Below are 10,977 nucleotides of genomic sequence, written 5' to 3'. Positions count from 1 at the left end.
GATGTATAGTCCTGCTGGTGTGGCTCAGTGGTTGAGCATCGACCCATGCACCAAGAGGTTACCAGTTCAATTCCCGGTCAAGACATATGCCCAGGTTATGGGCCCAATCCCCATTGGGGGCATGCAGGAGGCGGCCAATCAATATTCTCTCTCATCAATGTCAATCTCTCTCACTGTCTCTCTCTCTCTCTCTCAAATCAATAAAGAAAAAATATTAATAAAAGATATGATGTACAAAAGAAAAAAATATTGGCTAATAAATGACCAACTATGTAAGAGAAGACAGGAAGAAGGAAAAAAGTCTAGTTATTAAAAAGAAAACAATGTGTTGAAATCTGATCATTACAGGGTTTGATTTCTCTTGTAAGTAAATTAACATTGAGTAAACTCACTGCATTTGCATTTTTAGCTCAGTCCAAGGATTGTCATGGCTTCTTTCTAATTCTTACAGAGATTCATTCCCTTGTGTATTTCTCAAGCTTGAAGATGAATGTACCCATTTATCTTGTCACTTTGACAATTTCAATTGAAAGGCCTTTTAACTGATGTCAGTAAGAAAACTACTGCTATTTGTAAAAAGAATTTGAGTGAGGTAGTCTGGAAGTTAGAAATATATTTCTCCTGCCCATTCTTCCCCCAAATGGAAAACAGTAGCCTCCATTTTAGGAAAAGGAAGTGTAAAATATGCTCAAAGATTCATAATGTAAGTTTAAATAATGGCTCTCCTGTATGTGTGTGTGAGTGTGTGTGTGTGTGTTTGTACCCTGAAAGTTGGCATGTAGGCCAAGGTGTTAGACTCCTCAAGGAGGCTTGAAACATAAAATTTATCTCACTAGCCCTGGCAGGTTTGGCTCAGTGGTTAGAGTGTTGGCCTGCAGACTGGAGAGTCTCGGGTTCAGTTCCTGCTAAGGGCACATACCTCGGTTGCAGTTTTTCTCTGGCCCCGTTTGGGGTCGTGTGGGTGGCGACCACTCGATGTGTCTCTCTCACATCGAGGTTTCTCTCTCTCTCTTCCTCCCTCTTTCCTTCTTGCTCTATCTCAAGATAAATGCAAAAATGTCTCCAGAGAGGATAAAAAAAAATTATCTCACTAGAACTCCCCAAGGCAGAAGTGATAGGCTCCTTTGTAGGTTTCCTTGCAGAGGCTCCTTAAGCAATAATTATAATGGAGGGACTGAAATGCCCAGATAAGCTTTCCTAAACTCCAGTCAGTCAATTAAATTTCAGCCCTCACACCATGGATTTGATCTCAGGAAGCTCGTGCTGTGTTTGTCCTCCTGCAACTCAAGCCCACCTGCAGTTTCAAAGAGCATCTGCTGAGGGTGAAGCCAGCTGGTTTGCCAGTTGCTACACCTCCTGGGAAATGGAAGGAGGTTTTCTAGCTGCCCTGAACTACTACCATTTCTGGTTATTGGTATACGTTTAAGCGTGTCTCTCTGCAAGGCTGTCCACAATTCAGCGCCTCTGGGTTTGGTTCATTTTAGAGAGCACAGGGAATGTCAACACAGTTGGAGGTCAATTGACTTTGGCCTATGAAATTAGAAGTGTCCAGCATGCTAATGGCCATATTCATATGGGCAAAATCATGCTGTGAATCAGGACTTTGGAGCAAAACATAGCTATGCTGTAAGTCCTGTGCATTAATGCTTTTTAGGTTAATTCACACATAGCTCTGTGGTCCCAACCCTAGGATCACAGCGCTGAGGGACTGTTGAGATATCCAGCTGCCTGCTCTTACACACATCACTTTACTCTTCAGAACTTTTGTTTCATTCACTGTAAAATGAAATGGAAGGGGTTGATTAGGTGATCTTTAATGACCTTTCACCACTTTCTGTCCTCCTTTAGAGAACTTAAATCTAAAGCCAAGGCTCCAGGGCAACAATTAGATACACAAAGATTTCCCTGTACCCCCATCCCAACATTTCGGAATTCCATATTCCACATGGTATAATAATAATTCTTAAAGAAATTTTATCTTTTTTTTTCTCAAAAGCAGGCACTATCATGTACTCTGGTAAGAGTTTAAAATGTATGAAAGGCAGTTTGTCTCAAGGTATAAAACACACCTTGATTTTGTTTAATTCACTGTAAAATAGAGAAAGGGTGACTCTGGCTGTTGTGGCTCAGTTGGTTGGATCATCAGCCTATGTACCAAAGGGTCACAGGTTTGATTCGCGGTCAGGGCACATACCCAGGTTTTGGTTTCAGTCCCTGGTTGGGGCACATACAAGAGGCAGCTAATGGATGTTTCTCTTTCTCTCCTTCTCCCTCTCCTTCTAAAATCAATAAAAACATATCCTTGATGAGGATTAAAAAAATAATAGCCTGGCTAATGTTGCTCAGTAGATTGAGCTCTGTCCCATGGACTGAGAGGTCGTGGTTCGATTCCAGGTCAGGGCACATGCCCAGGTTGTGGGCTCAGTCCCCAGGAGGAGTTACACAGGAGGCAGCCAATCGATGTTTCTCTCTCACATCGATGTTTCTATCTCTCTCTCCCTTCCTCCTAAAAAATCAGTAAAAACACATTTAAAAATAAAAATAAATATCAAACAACAAGTGCTGGCAAGGATGTGGACAAAAGGGAACTCTAGTACACTGCTGGTGGGAATACAGACTGGTGCAGCTACAATGGAAAACAATATGGTGTTTCCTCAGATAATTAAAAATGGAACTGCCATTTGATCCAGTGATACCACTTGCAGAAATATACCCTAAGAAGCCTGAAACGCCAATCAGAAAGAATATATGTACCCCTATGTTCATAGCAGCACTATTTACAGTCGCTAAGATCTGGAAACAGCCCAAGTGTCCATCAGTAGATGAGTGGATAAAAAAAGGTGGTACATATACACAGTGGAGTACTATGCAGCTGTAAGAAAGAAAGATCTCTTATCCTTTGAGATGACATGGAGGGACCTGGAGAGTATTTTGCTAAGTGAAATAAGGCAGTCAGAGAAAGACAAATATCACATTATCTCACTTATTTGTGGAATATAATGAACAAAACAAGCTGAGGAACAAAATAGACCCAGAGACATGAAAGTGGGATACAGACTGACAAACCTCAGAAGAGGTGGGTGTAGGGGGAAGGAAGAGATAAACCACAGAACTTATACCCATATATGTGTAAACAAGGACATAGACAATACTGCTGGGGGTGGGGGGGGATTGGGAGGAGGGTGTCAATGGGGGAAATAAGAAGAAAGATCTGTAACATAAATAAATAAATAAATAAATAAATAAATAAATATTTGATTAAATGATCTTTAATGTTAATGACCTTTCACCATTTTTTAGCAAGGTGATGCATTTGGTAGCAGAAATCTAAATACAGGAGCTGAAACACATGTAGAGTGTTTTCCTCACACTGATAGTAGGTATGCAAATTAGATAATGAAAAAGCTGGTATAAAGGTTCCCCAAATGTAAACAGAGAGCCATATTCTGGTATTTCTGCTCAGCGAATGGCTTTTGATTTCATGCTTTTCACCTGTGATTTCAAGATGACTGCTCTATCTCCAGCAATTGCATCTAGGCAGGAAGAAGAATGACAGACAGTTCCAGCTGAGCATAACCCCTTGTTAAGAGTTTACCTAAAAGCTTCATCCAATAACTTATATATAACCAGCTATCACTGTGTCATAAATCCATCCCTAGTTGCAAGAGAGTTTGGAAAATATACATTTTTAATTGAGTACATTGCTACCCATATTAACATTGCATTCTCTTAGTAAAAAGGGGATAATAGATATTGGGTAGTTAATCTAAGCATAATATGCTGTAATCTCTAAGATTCTATATTTCTAGTCATTGTTTGCTTTTATGCATTGCATTTTTTAAGTCATTGAGAACAGACAAAAAGCATTAGGCCAAATTTTCTGAACATAGAACCCCTGCAACTTAGATGTCAATTACCCTGAATTAGAAAGCAGAGTTCTGGAATTTTAACCTCCTGACCTTCCAAAAGGTTGTTCCAAATTGTATGTCACGAATATACTTTGTCAGTTTCTAGACCAAATTTTTCTTATTCATTCTTTTCCTTTCCATATATTCTCTTCTATTCTTTCATTTCTTATCAATGTTATATTTGCCAGATAAAACTTTTGGGGGGAATTATTTTTTTTAATAACTCATTCATTCCCATCACCTAATTGGTCCTGTCTTTTGTATACAACATCCTCCTTTTAATCTGTATCCACCTTTCCAAGAGTGAATGACTGATATCCCTAACATTTATAATTTCATTGTTGAATAATAAATATTTTTTCTTTATTCCATTATTTCAGGGAGATTCTCTTCCAATATTCTTCACTGTTGTGAAAGTAAATCATTGTTCACAACTCTGTATTATAATTACTTACATGTGTCCTCTGTCATGTGACTTTACTAGATTGAGCAGAGTACATTACCTCCCCATTGATATTGGGTGTTTAGCTTTTGCCAGTGGAAGCAGGTAAAAGTGAAAGTTTCAGTTCTAAGGTGAGTCCTAAAGAGGCTTGATGTGTTTCCACTTGACCTCTTGTATTCTAGCAATTCACCATGGAAATATTTCCTAATAGCCATTCACCCAGAAAGGATTAACAGACAAATGAGATGACCTGAAGTCAACCTAAAGCAAAATCCAGCTAACTGTATCTTGAAATCAAACTGCTCCGGCTAACCCAGAGAATTTTAAGTAATATAAAGCTGCTTTAGTAAACTATTGATATTTTAGGTTTTCTGTTACACTGGGCACTAGGAGGAAAATATCTAATTCAATTGGCCCAGGGGAAACCTGCCTACTGGAGTATCCATGGCTACAATTAGTGGTAAAAAGCAGGGAAGTACCTGACTGGTGAGTCAGCTTTACACTCTATGGTAATTCCAAAGGGATTCTTAAGATATCTCTGACTTCTAAACTTTATTCGAGAAGTATCCACAAAAGGCAAAGATGGTCTTCAAAACCTCAATTAGTCATAGGAGGAGAACCATTGCCCAGATTTTGTTCCTCCACTAGTTTGATTGAAGTAACTTTCTAGGTCTGTGCATCTGTTTTCCTGTTACACTGGAATCCTATGTCTACTCAGCCAGCAAAATTTAAGTACAAATATTACAAATGTGGTAATACTTCTCAGAAAATGTGAGAAGGCCTTAACAAAAAGTGATGTGGAGGTTTAATAATGAATCATTATAATAATGAATAATGAATCATTCAACACACCACTTAGCTTTCCAAAAAGGGCAATTGAGGACTCAGGAGGAAATTGCATTTATTCTCTTCTCTATAATTGCAAGTGTGCTTTGAAACAAACATAAGTATCTTCTCAGTTAGCAAAGGCCCTGGATATACTTCCAGGAACAGATGAAAACACTACCTCCATCTCTGGATCCTTGCCATTTATGGTGCTTCCAGGGGAACAAATACACCATCCATTCCAGTGCCAACTCGCAAGGCCAAATAGTAGGTTACAGGTAGGACCCTAGAGAGACCTGGGGAAGAGATGTTTCCTCAGGAAGCCCAAACTGGCTGCCCATGTTGATTTCATAAGGGAATCCTGAGAGAACCTCTCAATTCCTTGTCACTTTCCCTAATAAATTAAAGTAGACAGCAGCTGTACCTGGTCACCCTCAGAGGGGCAGCAGCTGCAAGCTGGTTTCTCTCCCAAAGGACTTTGCAGTTAGACAGTGCACGCTCTGGCATCTCGTCAGCTGGCAGCCCTTCCCTGGGATCTCAGAATTCTACGCTCTGTGCTCGGAACACTTGCTGTTGTTTATAAGCATCCACTGACCAGTGGAAGCTATAGGGAGGAAGTATATGTGGTTCAGTAAACCCTCTATAAGCATGAGTTCCCCTTAAATAAAATGTGGCTTACATGGATAACAGAATGAAGTAATTATGAAGTTAAGGTAGCTGGAAAGCCTACTAAGAAATTGCTTGGTGCTCTGTTTTTTTTAATATGCCAGGAAAAACAAAGAAATATGGAAGCCTTTTTCTTTTCCTACTAAAGAAAAGTCACACTTCTTTTGCTTCTAAGATCTGGACCACTCTTATCCATGGGGCTAGCAGGGCAGTAATCAGCTATGTGTTTCTAGACAAAAGAGAAGTTGCTAAGTAAATCTGAGTCACTCAGATAATAAATAGGGTTTGTTTTTGTTTTTGTTTTTGTATTGCTGAGCCAGAATTCACAAATTCAAAGCCTTTCTGGGAAAAGGCAGACCATGGAAATGAATGCTAAATTTGTAGGATAAATTCTAGTTGACCTCTGGCTTTCCAGGGGACAATAGGAGGTGCTGCAGGCTGAGCAAGCCCGAGAGTTCCTGTCCTACCTCAAGGGAGATGCTGCTCTCAGTTCGAGCTAGCTGTGGCTATTTGGAAACATATACCTCTTTTTTGGAACAAGGAGCAACAGCAATAATAGCACCCATAGACAAAGAAAGGCAGGGTTTTCCTCATCTCCTTTTGGGGAACAAAATAAGCCTCCCAGATTCATCTCTGATAGAAGCAATGCATAGAAAACCTTTGCAAAATGAGTGATGCTGGATGTTCTTACAAGTTTGAGGCATTTGCGGACTAGATTTAAAGCCAACTATTACATCCAATACGTTCTAGGTGTTAACACTGCAATATTGGTGAATTACCAGTGAATTTTCAGCAATGGAAATTACTGTTCTCGGATATGTGAATTGTGTGAATTTTGACTTGTTTCTATCCGAGAGAATTATGAGAAGAGGAAATGCGGGGAAAGGTATAGAAACAGTAGATACAATGTGTCACAGAAAAAGAATAAAATGGTTTTTAGTGATACTCTAAGAAAAATAAGGAAGAGAGGAGAAAGTACATCTCTACCCTGATGGAGTGTGAGGAGGGAGGGAGCTGAGGAGTGTGTAGGAAGTATGCAAGGATAGATGCTTAGTGAGAGGAAAACAGAGCTGAGCGCTTCCAATGACACAATCCTAAGTATGTGGTTGAAGAACCAGATGAAGGGGGAAAAGTCTTGTTTAACATATTAAAAATAAATATAGGAATCAAATGAATATAAGAATTAAATAAATACAGAAATTAAATCTGGGAAAAATAATCCAAAAACAAATGTATGATATAAGAGCTCACAAATGAAAAGTAAGAGCTCATACACATTATTCATAATTTAAGAATTTCTGATGTCATAAATTTGACTTAGTTGGAGAACTATATTGATTTTTTTTGTATCAGTAGCTGTGGCAAACCACAGAAACCAAACTATATTGGTTTTATTAGAAGATAATTTATTTGAAGGATATTGAGTAGCTCACAAAATCATCAGGAATGCCACAGAGCCAAGTTCAGAAAGAAGTGTTCAAGATCCTACCAGAGCAACATAACCGTGGATGACACTGCCCATGAACACTCACTGCTGGGACATAAAGCTATGATTCCACAGCACTGTCCACACAATCTCTGGACATACTTTTTTTTTTTGAGAGAGAGAGGAGGAAGGGAGGGAGGGACAGAGAGTATGTGTGAGAGAAAGAGATTTGTTGTTCTACTTATTTATGCATTTATTGATTAATTCTTGTATGTGTCCTGACCAAGGATGAAATCTTGAACCTTGGAGTATCAGGACAATGCTCTAACCAAGTGAGCTACACAGCCAAGGCAGGTGGGCATATCTTAATATTTATTTCACTTTCTCAAGATCCAAAGTGTTTGGGAGCAGTATTTCACAGGGTGATTTCTGTATGCTAGCTGCCCTCCACCTATGGATTCCATATGGGAGGCAGACTCCTCACAGGATCCCCCCAATGTAGGAAGATTGTTTCAAAACAAGCACACACAAAATGATAAGTGTGCTTAGAAGATTGTATAGTTTCTACTACATTTTCTCTCAAGAAGAGTTTTCTTATAAAAATGTATTCTATCAGTTATCAATTTGTATATTATGAAGCTCTCTATTACTTAAACCACCTGACAAGGAATGATTACCATACAAATGTGTGAACTCAGGTGAAATTGTAAAGATTTAGTAAAGCTGCTGTGTATCCAGTAACTGCTCTTTCTGTTCAGCTAAAGTCAATATCAGTGTTAATTAATCTTAATTATTGAGCACCACTGTGGCAATGAGAAGCAGAGGAGGGAAGAAGTTAAAACAGGGAGACGAAGACAAAGATGGGAGACAGAGAGAAACAGATACACAGAAGACCTATCTCTATCTAAAGGAGCAAGCAGAATTAAATAACTAAGAACACTCATAATACTTATGCCTGAAACTGAACACATAAATCATGAGTTGTATAAAGTGAGCATTGATCAGAGTCACTACTGGCATTTCAATGAAGAATATATCTGTAGGCAGTAAATTTTGACCTAAGTCACTAAAAAAAAATCCAGTAATCCATTTTTATCAAGTTTGCCATTTATTCACTCACTACTTCAACAGATACACTCAGGTACCTACTATGAATAGAAGATCAAACAACTGAGGAAAATAAAGAGCAAAAATAAAGAATCAAGATAAGTAAAAAGAGGAATGATAGATAAATTAAAGTAAAAAAAAATGTGTTAGAAAATAGTATTTTAAACTAGTCTCATGCTTCAGAGAGATTCAATAAGCTACAATGACTGGACAGGCTAATATAAATTTCTTATAAAAATTCAAGGGACTCTGAAAACAATCTTGAAAAAAAGAAAAAGTTTGGAGGACTTCCCAATTACAAAGCTACAGTAATCAAGAGAGCATAGTACTGGCACAGGATAGACCTATAGACCAATAGAATAAAACTGAGAGTCCAGAAATAAACCCACATACCCTTGATTAATTGATATTCAACAAGGATACCAAAACAATTGAATGGGTGAAAGAATAGTCCTCTCAATAAATGAAAGCTAGAAAAATTCAATGTTCACATGCAAAAGAATAAATTTGAGCTCCTCTCTTACACCATATACCAGCATTAAGTTAAAATGAATCAAAGACTAAAATTAAGAGCTAAAGCCATAAAACTCCTAGAAGAAAACAGGAGCAAAACTATGTCACCTTGGATTAGACCAGTTTCTTAGGTATGACACCAAAAGCACAAACAAGCAAAGACAAAATAAACTGAACTTCATCAAAATTAAAAACTCTGGCCCTGGCTAGTTAGGCTCAGCGGTTACAGCGTGGGCCCATGGACCAGAGAGTCTTGGGTTCGGTTCCCGCTAAGGGCACATACCTCTGTTACAGCTTGTCCCTGGCCCCGATTGGGGTCATGTGGATGGCAGCCAGTGAATGTGTCTCTCTCATATTGATGTTTTCCCCCCTCTCTCTTTCCCCCTCTCTCCCTCCTGCTCTATCTGAAGATAAATGCAAAAATGTACTCAGGTGAGGATAAAAAAAAAAAAGGAAAAGAAAATATACAAATGGCTAAGCACAGAAAACATGTTCAACATGATTAACTGTCAGAAAAATGCAGAACAAAACCACAATGAGATACCACTTCATATCCACTAAGATGGCTAGAATTAAAATAAACAAACAAATGAAAACAAGTGAGGGAGATATTAAAATATTAGACTCCTCATGCATTGCTAGTGATAATATAAAATGGTACAGCCACTATGGAAAATAGTTTGGCAATTCATCAAAAAGTTAAACATAGAATTACCATTTGACCCAGCTATTCCATTCCTATATATATATATACCCAAGAAAAATGAAAATATATGTCCATATAAAAATTTGTACACAAATGTTCATATTAACTTTATCCATCATAGCCAAAAATTGAAAATAACCCAATGTCCACCAACCAGAGTATGGATAAACAAAATGTGGTATATTCATGCAATGGAGTATTATTCCACTATAAAAAGGAATGAAGTACTATATTAAATGCTAGAACATGCATGAAACTTAAAAACATTATGTTAACTGGACGAAACAAGACACAAAAGGCCACCTGTTATATAATTATGTTTTTATAAAAAAACCTAGATTAAGTAAATCCATAGAGACAGAAAATAGATTATTGGTTTTCATGGGCTAAGGAAAGAGGGTTTTTGGGACTAGCTGCTAACTGGTACAGGGCTTCTTTTTGCATAATGGAAATGTTCTAGAATTAGCTAATAGTCATGGTTGCACAACATAGTGAATATACAGGGAAGAAGATAGTGAATTACACACTTAAAAATAGTGAGTGCTCACTTCAGCAGCACATATTCTAAAATTGGAACGATACAGAGAAGATTAGCATGGCCCCTGCACAAGGATGACACGCAAATTCGTGAAGCGTTCCATATTTTTGTGTGTATATATATCTATACAGGTCAATATTATATACATATATATATATATATATATATATATATATAATTTTTGTACTATCATTTAAAATAAAGATGTTTCTTAATAAAAAAAATAGTGAATTTTTATTATGTGAACTTATATCTCTATTTTTAAAAAGAGGCAATTGTAGCCATAAAACAAGAATATACTATTTTGAAAATAGTATTCAGAAAGTAAGAAACTATTCTTAGAAATTAAAAATGTTATTACTGAAAGAAAAATAACCAATGGATTGGCAAAATAATAAATTGGATTCAGATTAAAATCAATTTATTAACACAAACATAAAGTTAAAAGCTTAACATACAAAAGCCCTGGCCAGGTGGCTCGGTTGGAGCGTCTTCCCATACACCAAAACGGTTGTGGGTTCAGTTCCTGTTCAGGGCACATGCCTAGGTTGCAGGTTCAACCTCTGATCAAACCAATCAAGGTTTCTCTCTCCCTTCTCTCTCTCTTTCTCTCTCCCTTCCTCTCTCTCTAAAATCAATAAAAAGTATATCCTCGGGTGAGGATTAAATATATATTTGATATATATCAAAGGAATTAACTAAAACATATGAAAGTATATTAAAGAGGTTTGAAGAATAGTTCAAAGAGCACCATTGATCAAATACATTGTTTTTTAAACTGCAGGTTTAGCCCTTTAGTGAGTCACAATATCCAGATAGTGCTAGACAAGTAGCACTTTAAAACAT

General features: G+C 37.5%; 1 non-coding gene across 1 annotated transcript; it reads left to right on the top strand.

Annotated features, from left to right (window-relative positions):
- Positions 1-10,133: 10,133 nt before the first annotated feature.
- On the top strand, positions 10,134-10,240 carry LOC118618062. The gene has a single exon (XR_004956984.1). It is a non-coding gene; the product is annotated as a U6 spliceosomal RNA (small nuclear RNA).
- Positions 10,241-10,977: the final 737 nt, after the last annotated feature.

Source organism: Molossus molossus, unplaced genomic scaffold (genome assembly GCF_014108415.1).
Source record: "Molossus molossus isolate mMolMol1 unplaced genomic scaffold, mMolMol1.p scaffold_m16_p_5, whole genome shotgun sequence".
Lineage (NCBI taxonomy): Eukaryota > Metazoa > Chordata > Mammalia > Chiroptera > Molossidae > Molossus > Molossus molossus.
The sequence above is the reverse complement of the archived record's forward strand: the minus strand, read 5'-3'. Positions and strand labels throughout refer to the sequence as shown.